Here is a 6,694-nt window from a genome sequence, read left to right as displayed (position 1 = left end):
AGAGAGAGAGAGAGAGAGAGGAGAGGAGAGAGGGAGAGAGAAGGAGAGAGAGAGAGAGAGAGAGAGAGGAGAGGAGAGAGAGAGGAGGTGGAAGAAGCTCCTAAAAATATTCTTCCTGATGTTTCATGTTGCTCCCCCATCAGTCCGCTCTACCTCGACACACCGAACGAGTTCAGGTCGCTGGTTTCATGGTGGATCCGGTTCTGATATCTGGTTTCATGGTGGATCCGGTTCTGATCTCTGGTTTCATGGTGGATCCGTTCTGATCTCTGGTTTCATGGTGGATCCGGTTCTGATCTCTGGTTTCATGGTGGATCCGTTCTGATCTCTGGTTTCATGGTGGATCCGGTTCTGATTGCTGGTTTCATGGTGGATCCGGTTCAGGTCGACTTCATTAAACTCCGGACCCGTTTTCCACTTTTCATTTCAACAGAATCCAAATCAAATCCAGATGATTGAAGACTCTTTCGGTCCAACCCGTTCTGACTCCCAACTCATCAGATACCACCGTCTGGTCAGCGCCCCTCGGCATCGCACCGAGGCGCCCTTTAACAACAGGATGTGACGAACCGGGCTTTGTAGTATTGATAGCGTGAGAGTCCGTTCAGACGCTCAACCAGGAGACCGATGTTCCGTGTGAAACTATGTAACGATGACTTGTTTTGTCCTGTGAGTCATCTGAGTCGTTAGTCCAGGAGTCGTTAGTATCGTCAGTCATGTGAGTCGTTAGTATCGTTAGTCCAGGAGTCGTTAGTATCGTCAGTCCTGTGAGTCGTTAGTATCGTTAGTCCAGGAGTCGTTAGTATCGTCAGTCCTGTGAGTCGTTAGTATCGTTAGTCCAGGAGTCATTAGTATCATCAGTCCTGTGAGTCGTTAGTATCATCAGTCCTGTGAGTCGTTAGTATCGTCAGTCCAGGAGTCGTTAGTATCGTCAGTCCTGTGAGTCGTTAGTATCGTCAGTCCTGTGAGTCGTTAGTATCGTCAGTCCTGTGAGTCGTTAGTATCGTCAGTCCTGTGAGTCGTTAGTATCGTCAGTCCTGTGAGTCGTTAGTATCGTCAGTCCTGTGAGTCGTTAGTATCATCAGTCCTGTGAGTCGTTAGTATCGTCAGTCCAGGAGTCGTTAGTATCGTCAGTCATGTGAGTCGTTAGTATCGTTAGTCCAGGAGTCGTTAGTATCATCAGTCCTGTGAGTCGTTAGTATCGTCAGTCCAGGAGTCGTTAGTATCGTCAGTCCTGTGAGTCGTTAGTATCGTTAGTCCAGGAGTCGTTAGTATCGTCAGTCCTGTGAGTCGTTAGTATCGTCAGTCCTGTGAGTCGTTAGTATCGTCAGTCCTGTGAGTCGTTAGTATCGTCAGTCCTGTGAGTCGTTAGTATCATCAGTCCTGTGAGTCGTTAGTATCGTCAGTCCAGGAGTCGTTAGTATCGTCAGTCCTGTGAGTCGTTAGTATCGTTAGTCCAGGAGTCGTTAGTATCATCAGTCCTGTGAGTCGTTAGTATCGTCAGTCCAGGAGTCGTTAGTATCGTCAGTCCTGTGAGTCGTTAGTATCGTTAGTCCAGGAGTCGTTAGTATCGTCAGTCCTGTGAGTCGTTAGTATCATCAGTCCTGTGAGTCGTTAGTATCGTCAGTCCTGTGAGTCGTTAGTATCGTTAGTCCAGGAGTCGTTAGTATCGTCAGTCCTGTGAGTCGTTAGTATCGTTAGTCCAGGAGTCGTTAGTATCGTCAGTCCTGTGAGTCGTTAGTATCGTTAGTCCAGGAGTCGTTAGTATCATCAGTCCTGTGAGTCGTTAGTATCATCAGTCCTGTGAGTCGTTAGTATCGTCAGTCCTGTGAGTCGTTAGTATCGTTAGTCCAGGAGTCGTTAGTATCGTCAGTCCTGTGAGTCGTTAGTATCATCAGTCCTGTGAGTCGTTAGTATCGTCAGTCCTGTGAGTCGATCGTAGATCATATCTCAATATCTGTCAAAATAATCACAGTTAGAAATGTCCTTAATATAATTCAGCCCCTCTCAGAATGAACACTTTTTATTATATTGTGTATAAATCATAAATAAATCATCCGGTGAGTTGACATCGATGAGCTGCTCTGGTCTTGTTTTAATGTTGAATCCATGTTTAAATAAACTGGACCAGATGGAGACTCTCTGCTCTGCTGCTCTCTCTTCCTGTTGACTGCAGGGTTACATAAAACCATCTTTATACCCGCTGCTGCATCTCTGCAGCCTCACCAACACAGAGTCAGGGCTCTGAGATCTGAGATCTGAGATCAGCTCTGAGATCAGATCTGAGATCTGAGATCTGAGATCAGCTCTGAGATCAGAGATCTGAGATCTGAGATCAGCTCTGAGATCTGAGTCAGTAATCTGATCGTCTCTGGGCCCGTCGAGTCCGACCTGAACGTCGTCCCGGTGTCAGTGAACGCACCGCGGCGCTGAATGTAGGCCTACAGAAACAACCAGGTCAGCGTCTTTAATTACCGTCGTCATGTATTTGCGTCCTCGTACCTGCACACTGGGACCGAGAGGATGATGAAGAGGAACATCTTCATCACTCACTCTGATCATCAGCTGTCAGTCTGTCCAGGTCTGCTGCTGCTTTAAAGGAACACTTCACCTTTAAAATGACCGTTTCTTTACTTCCAGTCAGGAGGAGAACTAAGGGTGAGTAACTGAGACACGATGACATCACAGATGGTCATTCTGGGGGTGAAGTATTCCTTTAAGGTCCGGATTTAAAACCACAGACTGAATATAAGAAGTGGACGTAGTCACCGTGATGTCACCGTGATGTCACCGTGATGTCACCGTGATGTCACCCATCGCTTTGTGGACTACTGTTATGAAGCCTCGAGTTTCGGCATTTTGGCCGTCGCCATATTGTTTTTTTTGCCGTCGCCATCTTGGTTTCATTTCCGTCACCATCTTGGTTTTTGGTCGTCGTCATCTTGGTTTCATTTCCGTCGCCATCTTGGTTTCATTTCCGTCACCATCTTGGTTTTTGGATGTCGCTAATAATTCAAGCGAGAAGTAGGCTCATTTTCTCAGAGGCTTCTAAACAACCAGAGGAGTCGCCCCCTGCTGGCTGCTAGAGAGAAGGCAGGTTTAAGGCTTCACTGTTCAGACCTCGGAGGTCGCAGACTGATTTAAAATGGCGGCATTTAGCAGCGATTTAAATTAATTCCAAAAGAATGAAACCGAGTTTTTGTTGAAGGACGTTAGATTAATCTGCAGTGATGTTCAGACTTCAGTTCAACTCAACTCGGGTCATTATTCACCTCTCCGTGTGACCGGGCTGCCTGGTCTAACGTCTGGATGCTGAATACTTCATATCTACTCTCTGCTGGCTGGTAATGAGCCGCAGGGTCGATGGCTGCCACACTGGACTTCCTGTCCTTCAGTGTGTGTGTGTGTGTGTGTGTGTGTGTGTGTGTGTGTGGTTCAGGTGTGTTTCCTGATCAATAGACTAACTGCCCCATCAGAGGACAGCCGAATGTCAGCGGGACGCTTTAACGACCATGAAACCATGAAACCATGAAACCATGAAACCATGAAACCACCACGGACTGACAACACAGTACTACTCTGAGTACTCACAGTAAACTACAGTACTACTCTGAGTACTCACAGTAAACTACAGTAGTACTCAGAGTACTCAGTAAACTACAATAAACTACAGTACTACTCTGAGTACTCACAGTAAACTACAATACTACTCTGAGTACTCACAGTAAACTACAATACTACTCTGAGTACTCACAGTAAACTACAGTACTACTCTGAGTACTCACAGTAAACTACAGTACTACTCTGAGTACTCACAGTAAACTACAGTAGTACTCTGAGTACTCACAGTAAACTACAGTACTACTCTGAGTACTCACAGTAAACTACTGTAGTAATCAGAGTACTCAGAATGCTGCAGTACACGACAGTCGGACCTGACGAAGGTCCTTTACATACACACCTACGGTAGGCTACAGGCTAGGGACGGAACGGTTCAGGTAAAAAATCCGAACCGTTCGGTTGTCTAGTCACGGTTCTCTAGTCACGGTTCACTAGTCACGGTTCACTAGTCACGGTTCACTAGTCACGGTTCTCTAGTCACGGTTCTCTAGTCACGGTTCTCTAGTCACGGTTCTCTAGTCACGGTTCTCTAGTCACGGTTCACTAGTCACGGTTCACTAGTCACGGTTCACTAGTCACGGTTCTCTAGTCACGGTTCACTAGTCACGGTTCTCTAGTCACGGTTCACTAGTCACGGTTCACTAGTCACGGTTCTTTAGTCACGGTTCACTGGTCACGGTTCTCTGGTCACGGTTCTCTGGTCACGGTTCACTGGTCACGGTTCACTGGTCACGGTTCTCTGGTCACGGTTCTCTGGTCACGGTTCTCTGGTCACGGTTCACTAGTCACGGTTCACTAGTCACGGTTCTTTAGTCACGGTTCACTGGTCACGGTTCACTGGTCACGGTTCTCTGGTCACGGTTCTCTGGTCACGGTTCACAAGTCACGGTTCACTAGTCACGGTTCACTAGTCACGGTTCACTAGTCACGGTTCTTTAGTCACGGTTCTCTAATCACGGTTCACTGGTCACGGTTCTCTGGTCACGGTTCTCTGGTCACGGTTCACTGGTCACGGTTCACTAGTCACGGTTCTCTGGTCACGGTTCTCTGGTCACGGTTCTCTAGTCACGGTTCACGTGAGCCGTTAGCTGCTGTTAGCAGAAGGCTAATCTATTAGCATCCCTTTCTCTCCGTCTCTGAAACGCTTCTCTGATGTTGTCCGACTCTCTTTGTGACTGACTTTACTGAAGGAGAGTTAACTAGAGACATCCACAGATTTATACGCCCTCAGTTTATCTTTACAGCGCGGCCGTTGACCACCGGCCCGCTGGTCGTCTAATCTGGTCCCGTTGGTTTGTGTTAACTTGGTCAACTCCCTGGTGGTCCTGGAGAGAGAGTGACGGCACATGTTGAGAGAAACTAGATTATCTTCAGCCATCGTTAAAAAAACAAGACAACGATAGTTGCTAGCCAGCGTTAGCTAACGTGTTCAGAGAGTTATTCTGCCTCCACTGAACACGTCACCATGGTTACTAACACGTCACCATGGTTACTAACACGTCACAATGGTTACTAGCACGTCACCATGGTTACTAACACGTCACCATGGTTACTAACACGTCACCATGGTCACTAACACGTCACCATGGTCACTAACACGTCACCATGGTCACTAACACGTCACCATGGTCACTAACACGTCACCATGGTCACTAACACGTCACCATGGTCACTAACACGTCACCATGGTCACTAACACGTCACCATGGTCACTAACACGTCACCATGGTCACTAACACGTCACCATGGTCACTAACACGTCACCATGGTCACTAACACGTCACCATGGTTACTAACACGTCACCATGGTTACTAGGAGGAAAGGAGGATATTATTAGAACAATATGAAGTAACAGCAGACTCGTACGTTAACAACAGCTGATTGAAAGATGATTTGTGAACCTGGACGATGACAGAAAGAGAGAATGGAGACGAGAGGAAGACGCAGCGTTGTGGGCGTCAGAGAGGAACAGCAGCTGGATGTTAAACTCTGGATTGTTATGAACCAAACACACATGATATTTATACTGCGTTCTGATGACTCATCTCTCAGCAGATACAGACAAGAGTCCTCCTTAAACATGATCCCAGATCAGCCTCAGCCTCCTGCTGATAAACACATATAGGTTTATGAATATCTATTATCAGAGACGTCTTTAGGATTATTATTATGAATATCATGAGATTCACAGGAAAACCTTTCTGCTGGTCTGGTCTATAATATAGACCATATATAACTATATATGTACATATATTATAATACAGTACATAATACATGATTTAATATCAGTATCTCAGTATATTAGAGTATATATATGATATATAATACTACTAATACGACTACTACTACTAATAATAATACTACTGCAGGTACTGTAGAGAGAAGAGTGGAGACACACCGCCCTCTGCTGGACACAAGCACAACTACAGCTCTACTACTACTGCTACTGCTACTACTACTACTACTACTACTACTACTACTACTAATAGTACCAATACTACTACTACTACTACTACGACTACTACTACTACTACTACTAATAGTACCAATACTACTACTACTACTACTACGACTACTACTACTACTAATAATAATAATAATAATAATAATACTACTACTGCTACTGCTACTACTACTACTACTACTACTACTACTACTGCTACTGCTACTACTACTACTACTACTACTACTAATAGTACCAATACTACTACTACTACTACTACGACTACTACTAATAATAATAATAATAATACTACTAATACTACTACTACTACTACTACTACTACTACTACTACTACTACTACTACTAATAATAATAATAATAATACTACTACTACTACTAATAGTACTAATACTACTACTAATACTACTGCTACTACTACTAATACTACTACTAATAGTACTAATACTACTGCTACTAATACTACTACTACTACTACTAATACTACTACTACTACTACTACTACTACTAATAGTACTAATACTACTACTAATACTACTGCTACTAATACTACTATTACTACTACTAATAGTACTAATACTACTACTACTACTACTAATAGTACTAATACT

The 6,694-nt window shown here is 44.7% G+C and overlaps 1 protein-coding gene across 4 annotated transcripts in view; it reads right to left on the bottom strand.

Moving 5' to 3' along the window:
• LOC141771049 (fibroblast growth factor 12-like) overlaps positions 1-6,694 on the bottom strand; it is a 63,492-nt gene that overhangs the window by 24,740 nt on the left and 32,058 nt on the right. The gene's annotated exons all lie outside the window — the stretch shown is intronic.

Source organism: Sebastes fasciatus, chromosome 7 (genome assembly GCF_043250625.1).
Source record: "Sebastes fasciatus isolate fSebFas1 chromosome 7, fSebFas1.pri, whole genome shotgun sequence".
Taxonomy (NCBI): domain Eukaryota; kingdom Metazoa; phylum Chordata; class Actinopteri; order Perciformes; family Sebastidae; genus Sebastes; species Sebastes fasciatus.
Note: the sequence above shows the minus strand (reverse complement) of the source record. Positions and strands in the feature narration are given on the sequence as shown.